At 40.2% G+C, this 11,261-nt stretch overlaps 1 protein-coding gene across 1 annotated transcript in view; it reads left to right on the top strand.

Moving 5' to 3' along the window:
* Positions 1-323: 323 nt before the first annotated feature.
* Positions 324-11,261, top strand: part of LRFN2 (leucine rich repeat and fibronectin type III domain containing 2) — a 240,656-nt gene continuing 229,718 nt past the window's right edge. Inside the window, exon 1 of the mRNA XM_038393601.2 lies at positions 324-1,025. The gene's annotated coding sequence lies outside the window, so the exon portion shown is untranslated. The remainder of the gene's footprint in view (positions 1,026-11,261) is intronic.

Below are 11,261 nucleotides of genomic sequence, written 5' to 3'. Positions count from 1 at the left end.
CTTTCTGCCAACAAATGTTTGAATGTTGCTTCTGAGGATTTAGCATGTCAGGCAGTGTCTGCCCAGCTTAGGATTCTATTATTATGCAATGGCTTAGGAAGGCAGTGCTTTGCCATATAATTACAGAGCCAATCTGTATTAGGAGCAGGGGTTTGCAGCGCTCCTTTGGCACCAAGTATTCAACCTCCCCTCCTCCTATCCAAGACACTTTTTTTTTTTTTTTTTAATTTTTGAGTAGCTTATTTTTAGCATCTATTTTTCCCTTTGGACATTTTGTTATTTCAGAAGTAGTGAGAGCATATTGACTTGTCTGCCAGGGTTCCTGTGCAGCATAAAGCACTTGCTGTATGTTACATCTGCAGAAGAAGTAAGAAGAATTCCTGAAGCTGCTTGCTAGGGGGATGTGTGTGTGGATTTTTTTTTTTTCCACACTGCTTGTTTTACAAGCTTTGCAGGCTCTGCCATCTAGAGCACTTTGTGAGATCACTCACTCCAGTTTGCTGTTTTTCCTTTTTCCAGCTCTGCGTGTGTGTGTATGTGTGTGTGTCCCTCTCGCTCACCCCTGTCCGCCCCCCCTCCCCACCCGTGCCTACACACATGCAAGATGAGCTTGCTAATATGAATGTGAAGACTTGCAATGCCAAAATGCATGTGGTTCTTCTGGATGCACTGGGATCAAAATCCTTGAAAAGCCGGCAGGCTGCTTAGCCTTCCAAGACTGGGGTTTTTAAATCAAGCAAGAAAAAGAGCAAGTTATTCACTCTGTGTGTGTGTGTGTGTGTGTGTGTGTGTGCGCGCTTTAGATTTTATTGAATAGGAGTCTCAAGGATTCACTCACTTGGACTTCACTGAATCAGGTTCCATCTGCCAGCAATGCTAGTCTGCGATTTGGGAAGCTGGAGATCAACCTAGGATTTTGTCTGACATTATCTCCTTTTGAAAAAGGATGTGTGGCATAGAAAGACGGTCCAAGTGCCTGTCTGAAATTATTGTACCGAACCAGGGATAAATGTTACTTCTCAAAGGTAAGTGCTAGGTTGTTTATACAGCTATATAGATATACATTCCTATCTCTTTGATGTTGGGGAACCCTTCTGTGATGGATTTTAAAGGCATTAGATAAATATATAACTTTATTATTAGTGTAGATAACGTTTCTGTAGCAAAATGAACCTTAGTTTGGTTTCTGCTTCTCTCTCGGTATGAAAAGAGTTCAAAGGAATTTTTTTAGTGTTGATGGCATTTTAAAAAAAAAAATCTCCTATGTGATCAGATTGAAAGAGGTTTGGAGGGAAGAATAATAATTTGGTTTGGATTAGAGGCAAAACTGAAAAATAGAGTAAGATGTGACTCATTTGCACTTCCTGGAGGAATAATAATATCCTGTAAAGCTAAGGAACAACTTTGCTGGACAGATCAACTCTGTGTATAAAAACCTAGAGTACAAGAACAGGGACCTTGGCAGATGTCATAGGAAGAAATAGAAGGTAAAGGAACAGATGGGGGAGAAGAGGAGGGGTGGAGGAGGGAAGCTGGAACCAGGGTCAGTGTCTTGTCTCACAAAGGTTGGTGGTAAGGGTGAGGCCGTTGTTGCTGGGCATCCAAGACTGGCAAGCTGGACAGGTGTGGGATGGGTACTTTGGCAGGTATATGCCCTGTCATGTCGGTCCGATGTTGCCAATTCTTGTAGGGAGTCAAATATCTGACAAGCTGGGCATTGGGGGGGGGCATGTAAGTGATATGGTGGAGTAATATCAAACACACACATACATAATACAACTAACTCATGCTAGAATTTAAAAACAAAAAAGTGGAGATCAGCCATGTAGCCAGCAAGCTCAAACGGAAAGACTGGACACACGGAAATACATTTTTTTTTAAATGAGAACTGGAAAGCTAGTGTACTGTATAATTCTGGAACTCCATGACAATCCCAACTACTCCACACCCAAAACCAACAAAAAAAACATTGGTTTTGCAGTAAGAATCACTTTGGGCAGGGACTCATCTCTCCTCTTTTCCAGGGAGGTGCCAAGGAGGCACCAGGACTGGTGGAGTTATTTTCCATACTTTATTGTGGATATTAATAGAGAAGGTAACTTTGCACTATACTCAAAGAGGAGACAATCTCTGGAAGACATAAAATAATATTAGTAGCTTAAGATTTGGTGTAGTTCCAAACAAATGCAGTGATTACTGTATTATAAAGTTAATTCTTTGTCGACTAGTCACCACTGCAAAGTCAACACTTGCCAGCAGGTACCACACAATTACCACAGTTTTTCCTATCCCTAGGGGGAAACCATGCCATCTCAAATACCTCTGTGCAGTCGCTGTTGATTTTCCAGTGGAGACTGTTATATGCAGAGAACACTATAATGAAGACTTGAGGGAGAGGCTGGTAATTACTCTTACTCTCATTGTCTTGGGCTTGTTAGTTTCACTGTTCTCACTGTTTGGGTGATTAGTTTGAAGTGTTTACAAATTGCCACGTAGGTGGTCTGTGCCATTTGCACACTCTCTCTCTCTCTCTCTCTCTGTTTTTAGCCAGCTTCATCACAATTGTGTAAAGCAAAGGAGGCTCCAAACCTCATCCAAATTAGCCAGCAGTTTTTGGGAATAGAAGTATTGCAACGGGGATGGAGCTTGGGAGGGTGGAGGAGGAGACTCTCTGTAAACTGGATTAATATAGAAAGCTTCAGATGAGCAAGAATCTGCATCGTCTGTATGAAATATAATTCATGTACCCTATGTTGTTCTCTCCTCTGTAGTACAACTATTCTCTGTTGCATCTTAATGCTGTACAGTCTAGCTAGGTGCTGCTTAATATGCCAGTGTATCCAGTGCAGAGAGCAATAGAGTCAACCCTCAAAGCCTCTATTTGTTGCTTTTGCCCTCACCCTCTCCCACTGTTCAGAGAATTTGTGATTCTTGTCCAAATTCAAATATGGAGCCTAATCATTTAGTTTCCTCCGTATGGGAAATATAAACAGCGCATTTAGCATTGCTGCAGCAGCATCCGGTTTCCCCTGTTCTTCGGAGATGGGATCAGAGCTGACAGCTCTTTGACAATTCCTTACAAATCATGTCACTCTGTCCTTTTGCAAAGCGCTGTCTGTCTGTTGACTGAAGTTTGAAATGCTGCAGGGGGAGGTCCCTTTTGGGGAGTGTGCCAAAAAGAAAGATGTGCTTCACAATGAATTTTGTATTTATACAAAGACCATATGCCTCCATGTGTGGAGAAGCTGCCCTGAGAAGCTGACTCAAATAATCAAGTTTTAGGAGGCATAGGTGGGGATTTTTTTAAATATATCTTTAAAGTGAATTAATGTTGAGAAAAGTACCAGATCGACAGCCTGAAGACTAAATTCTGCCATTTATCCACCCAAAAGGTACAATGTGGCAGTACAATCTCCTCCCTTACTGGGTCAGACCTGACCTACAAAGATCACATATAGGGTTAGAAAGATGATTCATTCCTTATTCAGTCCACATTTTGGGATCTCTGCTGAGACTCCAAGGATGTCACTCACTTACATTTGTTTCAGTAGGGGTTTTTTTTTTTTTTTTTGGTGTTGCGGACACCTGTTCACTAGGAGCTAGACTGAGAAGCAGCAACATATCTCACAAAGGCTACCAAGAAACCATCAGACAGTAGCAACTTCTAACCATGCCTATCAGCTTGAACCAGTGACTTAAAACCAACAGGCCAATTACTGTATCTCATTACCTCTTCCCTTAGCCCTCTGAGGTTTGACTGATCTTTTAAACTGATCAACTGGAGTATTGTGTTCAGTTCTGGGCACCACCTTTCAGGAAAGATGTGGGCAAATTGGAAAAAGTCCAGAGAAGAGCAACAAAAATGATTAAAGGTCTAGAAAATGTGACCTATGAGGGAAGATTGAAAAAATGGGGAAGTTTAGTCTGGAGAAGAGAAGACTGAGAGGGGACATAACGGTTTTCAAGTACATAAAAGTTTGTTAGAAGGAGGGAGAAAATTGTTCTCCTTAATCTTGGAGGATAGGACAAGAAGCAATGGGCTTAAATTGTGTCAAGGATGGTTTAGGCTGGATATTAGGAAAAAATTCCTAATTGTCAGGGTAGACACTAGAATAAATTGCTGGGGGAGCTTGTGGAATCATTGGAGGTTTTCAAGAGCAGGTAAGACAATCACCTGTCAGGGATGGTCTAGATAATACTTAGTCCTGCCTTGGGTGCAGGGGACTGGACTAGATGACCTCTTGAGGTCCCTTCCAGTCCTATGATTCTGTGATTATCATGACCAAGGTTCCCATTAAATTGTCTGAATGTATATCTGCATGGCCCAGATATATCAATAATGGCAAGGTGCTGATCCACTTTACTGAACAATGCTAGCTTTCTCGGAAACAGGGTGGGCTAGCAGCACAAGGCCCTGTAATTGTAGTAGTAATAATAATAATAATAAAAAAAATCAAGTCAACCTCAGTGTGACAAAATACTTATTCTTGCACCAGTTGTCACTTTCCCATATACTCCGCCTCCACATTGGACAGAGGGGGATTGTAATAGGTTCTTCTTATTCTAATAACCCAAATTACCTTCTGTCTAGGAGGGTGCCAGAGCCCTGTGTGAAACTAGCAGAGGTAAACATATCATTAAAAGGCCCACAATGAAGCTGTACAGAAAACTGAAAAAATATGTCCTTTAGAGACATCTTTACTACTTCAGGAGCATCTCTTCTCTTCCCTCCCCCCCCCCCCCCCCCCCGTGGGCATGGAAATGGGATTTTAAAAACACTACTTCAGAATCCAATCTCTTCCTGTACCTTATTTCCCACCTGAATGTTTGTGAAAACACCCTCATCTCCACTGCAACAAACTGTCAGAAACAGAGGGTTTTGTCTTCAGGTCGGGAAGTGAGTAGTAGACACAACAAATGAACCTGTGCCAAGCAAACAGTATCTCCCCATACACAATATCTCTTAAAATCAGAAGAGAAGAGACGTACAGAAAAGTCAGATACAATGCTTGGTGTGCTGCCATTGACTTTAGAAGGAGAGTGAGGATGCTTGGCACTTCACAGGATCCAGCATTTAAAGCAGAATTGTCTTGCCAAAGTTTTCTGTGAGGTGTCAATGGTTCTGGAAGTCTTCCTTCAGAATTCTTGCTTCAGCTCACAAAAGCTAATGCCATAATTGGATGTGCCTGCTAAGTGCCAATAGGGCCGCTAAAGGGGCAGCTGGTATGGATGCTGGGATTCTGAATGTGGTAACTATAGGTACAATAAGGTCTATAATATGGTGTTTAAAAGGCCTCTGGTCATGACTCCTCTGAGCAGGCCTCTAATCCTACCAGCAGGTGTTGTGCTGTCATAGTAGCTGTGATGGGCAGGGGTAAGATAATGAGAGAAACCCTGGAATAGCAGTCCAATTGGATTTGGTTGGTTACAACATAAGAGGCTGGACTGGTGCATTCCAGTCCATGTCAGTATAGTGTCTAACAAGACAGAAAAGCAGGATTAAGGATGAGGTGAGTAGAAAGTAAATGATGGCTTATAGCTTCTCCTGCATTTCAGTTGTTTTTTGTTGTGCTGAAAAGCCACTTTAAAAAGGTATGTGAAAACTCATTGCAGGATAATATTGGGCCAAATCTTTCCCTTGAAGCCAGTGGAGTTGTATAGAGATGAATATGGTCTCTTTATGTACAAAGCTGTGGCGAGATCTTGCAATGCTTCATTTGGATGGTTCTAAAGAACTTGTCTGAGCCCTTTGATTTTCACACTGTTAGGTAAAGGATAAATTTCTAAAAGCAGCAATAAGATCACACACCATGTGGATTGGGGTGAGAGGTATTGGAGAAGTGGCCATCTGAGAAATGGCCGAACTATAAGAAGTAGGTGAGAGAGTGATCTGATCTTTCACTCCTTGTATCATAACTTGCATTCATCCACTTTGATAGGAGAGAGTCCAAAATGGAATCAGATATGCAGATTCCTTAGCTGTTCTCTAGCCATGCTTGTCAGATGAGGTTAGGTAAACAACATACCAAGCAGAAATAACAATCCTCCCTTTAAAAGAAAAGGAGTACTTGTGGCACCTTAGAGACTAACAAATTTATTAGAGCATAAGCTTTCGTGAGCTACAGCTCACTTCATCCGATGAAGTGAGCTGTAGCTCACGAAAGCTTATGCTCTAATAAATTTGTTAGTCTCTAAGGTGCCACAAGTACTCCTTTTCTTTTTGCGAATACAGACCAACACGGCTGCTACTCTGAATCCTCCCTTTGTGGCTGCTTGATGATGGGAATGAGGAAAGGGAAATAGGGTGATAACTTCAAACATAGCCATCTGTGGCCAAGGAAGAGGTGGGCTCTGGTATTAATGGGTGGATGGCATCTGTGTGTGTTGAGGAGGAGATACTCATTGCACCATAAGTGATTTTAGCTGTCAACATGTAGATTTAGTAAGGGATCCAGTAAAAGTCCTTCTGGTGCTGAATGAAAACAAGGAGCAATTAAGTAGCAAAGGGAGAAACTGAGAAATCCTGTGTCATGGTTCTTTCAATGTGCTCTATCTGGTTTGAAAACAACCCATAACAAACATCTGCCTCCTCAGAGATAAAAACAAAACCTTCCCAGTCATTTCAATAAACATTTGATCCCACTCCCTCCATGCATATTACTGGGAGCAGGTTTCTGTGCCTGATGATCTGACAGTTCTGCACATTCTATACTTTAAACAACATGTATCAAAAAGACATACAGAAAAAAACCATATTGACAGAGCATAAGTTACTTGGGTGGAGATGATTTGATAGATCTCCTAAACTGACTGTTGGCTGGCATTTTGTGTGAGTTATCTCAGATATAAGTGAACATTGCTGCTGCCTGATATTTACTGTATATTGGTTTTTAAATTACAGTACAACACTGATTCCTTGCTCTGAAAGTTCGGCCTGCACTTTCTCCCACCAGTCAGGTCAGGTGCTTTATCTGTGCTAGAAGTGTTCAGTTTAAAAAAAAAAAGGGAGGGAGGGGAGGGGTCTAGCGTTTCTTGAGGAAGTGAAATCCTCCTTAGGATAGTTGGGTTTTGCAGGCTCCCTCTGACCCAAATATCCTGCATTTATTGCTCCAAAAATCTCAGTGCTCAAGGGAAAAAACCACTGTGATGTACGTAGGTATTTTGTAATCTCACATGCCCAAGTAGCAACAGGAACCATGAGCACTTGTGTTCAGCTACCCTTGTCAGGCACAAGGCAACCTTTCCTTTTGGATGTGAGGGGCCTGGCCACAGCAGACAGATCTTCTGTGCCTTGCCTGTAGGTTAGATTACTCCAGTTTGTATACGAATATGACAAATGTATTCAAGCCCTTTGTGTGTTCCCCTTTATTTCCAGCCTTTCCAACTTTCCTTCACCTTTCTGAATCAGTAAATGAAATGAATGGGCTTATTTATTTATTTCCCTTCTCCGAATATAAACTGTTTTTTATCATCAGGACTCAGATGAGTCACCAGTTAATAAAAATAATAATAATAAAAAAAAGACTTCAATCCCCGTAAAACCTGGAACCCTGTTGCCAGGTTAACATGAGACAGGTCCTTTAAAACATGACAGGCCCATCTATATACAGTATCTTGCGTCTATACTTTTCGTACAGAGTGGCGTTGCTAGGCTTATAAGTGCTAGCAATCAAATTCCTTGAATATGTGCATGCTGCACTTTTAAAAATATATACAGATAATCCTTCTCTTGCCTAATTCTGCAAATGGCATAACAAGGTCCCAGGAGTCTGACCGTGGAAACTGCCAGAGGATGCCCTTCCACTAATACCACAGGATCTCGAAAAATGAAATTCACAACAATGCAGAGGGCCAGCATGAGTTCTACCTGTCCTGTGCCCTCAAAACAGAGCTAAAGTTGTGCATGAGGCCTTATGGTGGCTTTCCACACAATGTTCAATTTCACCCTCCCTCAGTTCCCTACTGCAAAATGAAACTGCTAAGGTAACAATTACTAGCTCAATTTGAAGACTTAAATAAATAAACCCCAACCATTATCACTCCAGTCAAAATGGCTGCTGCATTCATCCCAATGGTGCTCACAGGTCAGATCCTATCACATGACACATCCTGGTAGTGTAATATGACTTTTTGTATTGCAGTTTGCACTTTAGTGATCTAGCTGGTACTGGGGAGGAGAGGGTGGCAATTGTGCTAGGCACTGTACAAACACAATTAGAGATTGGGCCTTAGCTTGGTAACAGAGCTGAGAACAGAACTCAGATCTCCTGAGTTCCAGTCCACTATTTTCTAGACCCCACTGTTTCTCTTGCCCTTATGGACTGAGAGATTAAAAGCATCAATTAAAATAACTTTGTTTGGGGAAAATATTTTTCACTGCTTTCTTAATACCACATGCTGCATTAGCATAGGACTGCAATGGGCTTGTTGCTGGTCTAAAAATGAAATTATTTCATAAAAGTCCTTGTTATATAAATAATGAGGCTGTTTTAAAAAATCAACTTTAGTATGTGTAGTAGGTCTGTCTATCTGCGTTTATTGACCTGTAATATTAAAAACCAGTGAACTCTTCTGCCAAGCTGTTCTTCCCAAACATGACTTGCGTTGCCTGCTTAGGGAACAGTCATCTTAAAAAGCTGTTTGATTGCCATGTTTCTGCAGCAAAATTAGAGTCCTGGAAACTTAGATTCATCTCCAGAAGTCTCTTTCCTGAGTTACATTGTTTCCAGAAGGGACTCCGCAGTGTGGAAGTCCAAAGTTGCACTGTTTTGTTTGCAGAACCTTGATAACAGGTTGTGATGTTAGAGAAGAAGAGAATACAGTGTGATGGGTTTTTTCTTTTCTAGAGTCTGAGTTTGCAGAGCTGGCAGTTTGGAAAATTAGCTTTTGACTTTTAAATTGAGTGTTGCTATTTATTTGGAGTATGCAATCTGGTCAAGCCAAGAAAAAAAAATGCTGCTCTGGAAGAGCATCGCCCAACATCCTCTTCAGAATCACTCCTCCAACTGTGGTCATGCCCTTTCATTTTTTAAATGAAATACATTTAACGTTTTTAACTGTCTAATAATATATCAATATGCAGGGGTGATGGAACAATTTTTATAGTAGGGGTTCTGAAAGCCATTAAACCAAACTGTAAACTCTGTATATAATGGAAACCACTTCAAGCCAGGGGGTGCTGCAGTTCCACCACCTATGTCAATATTCTAGGGGTACACTCTGGTGTCTGAGTGTTGCTCTATTCTCAGTTGGAGCGAGAGAGAACTGTTCACCTTTTCTTCATGGTACCTTTTGTATTTTGTCAAATGTGCAGTGTAAGTGTTCTTAAAATGAACAACATATGCTGGGTCATTATCCAGGACTGCTATAACATGAAATATATGGCAAAATGCTGGTAAAACAGAGCAGAAGACATAAAAATCTCCCTCAAGAAGTTCAGTCACAAGTTTAATTAATGCATTTTTTTCAACGAGCGTCATCAGCATGGAAGCATGTCCTCTGGATTGGTGGCCAAAGCACCAATGGGCATATGAATGTTTAGCATATCTGGCATGTAAGTACCTTGCTTTTAGGTGACATTGTAAATAAGAAGTGGGCAGCATTGTTTACATTTACATGAGATAAACTTGTTTGTCTTAGTAATTGGCTGTACAAGAAGTAGGACTGAGTGGACTTGTAGGCTCTAAACTGTTTTTTGTTTTTGAGTGCAGTAATGTAACACGCACAAAAAATCAAAATTTGAAAATTGCACTTTCACAGTAGAGATTGCACTACAGTATTTGTGTGAAGTGAATTGAAAACTGTTTTATCATTTTACAGTGCAAATATTTGTAATAAAAATAATACAGATTGTACAGTGCTCACTTTATATTCTGTGTTGTAATTGAAATAATTATATTTGAAAATGTAGAAAAATATCCCAAAATATTTAATTTCAATTGGTATTATTTAACAGTACAACTAAAACTGCAATTAATCGTGATTCATTTTTTAATCACAATGAATTTTTTAAAGTTAATTGCATGAGTTAACTGCGATTAATCAACAGCCCTACAAATAAACAAAAACAAAAAAAAATCATGTGTAATTTTGTGAATAAAAGCAGCATGTTTGGTTCCCTGTGATTCATAACCTTATTTTATTTTTTCATCCAGATGACTGAACTCCATTTGCAAAAATATTTGTGCAACTTAAAAGCTTCAAGAACTCTCTCTTGTCCAGTGATTATTGGCCTGAAAATTTGTTCCAGAACCAATCACTTCCTTATTTTGTAGTTTATTTTCCCCTCTTCAGAGGCATTAGCCATCCAGTCAGGAAGCAGAAACAATATACCTTGTGATTTAGTTGACCAACCACTCCATATAATGAAAAGCAAATCATGACTAATAATATTAATAGCCAGCTCTTATATAACACTTTTTTCATTAGTAGCTCTCAAAGCACTTGACAAAGGTTGTCTATACCATTACCCCCATGTTTGAACCATGCTGAAAATTCTCGCTAACTTCTATTTGACAAATAATTATGACCAGTTGATATGTATGACTGAATCAGAATAGAATCACAAATCATTTGCTATACAAATACAGGTTTCAGAGTAGCAGCTGTGTTAGTCTGTATTCACAAAAAGAAAAGGAGTACTTGTGGCACCTTTAGAGACTAACAAATTTATTTGAGCATAAGTTTTCATGAGCTACAGCTCACTTCATCTTATACTCAAATAAATTTGTTAGTCTCTAAGGTGCCACAAGTACTCCTTTTCTTTTTGTGAATATACAAATACAGTAAAGGCTAAATTAATAATGAATATAGATTGGAAATCAATGACTTTGACTAGTATTAAACATAAAGCAAAAGGCTATACATCAGGCAACGTATCTTAACAGTGAGATCTGTTAGACTGTGGAATATCTCCGAAGGGAAGAGCTGGCAATGCCATCTTGTGGGATATTTTCAGGTGGACAAAACAAGAGGGGGGGGGGGAAAGGATGGCTTTGTGGATAAGGCATTTGTCTGGGACTCCTGAAACACCACACCTGGGTTCATGTTCTGGTGTTGCAAAATGCTTCCTGTGTAGCTTTGGGAAGTTGCTTAATTGCTGTGTCTCCTAGTTTCCCATCTGTAACTGGGGATAATAAGTCTTGCAACACTCCAGTGAGGTAAAGAATTAATACATCAATGTCTGCAAGGTGCTTGGATATTAATGAAGAGGTGTATAGAATTAAATAGAATGTACTATACGGAACTATTGTGTGCTGGCA

Source organism: Dermochelys coriacea, chromosome 3, assembly GCF_009764565.3.
Source record: "Dermochelys coriacea isolate rDerCor1 chromosome 3, rDerCor1.pri.v4, whole genome shotgun sequence".
Lineage (NCBI taxonomy): Eukaryota > Metazoa > Chordata > Testudines > Dermochelyidae > Dermochelys > Dermochelys coriacea.
The sequence above is the reverse complement of the archived record's forward strand: the minus strand, read 5'-3'. Positions and strand labels throughout refer to the sequence as shown.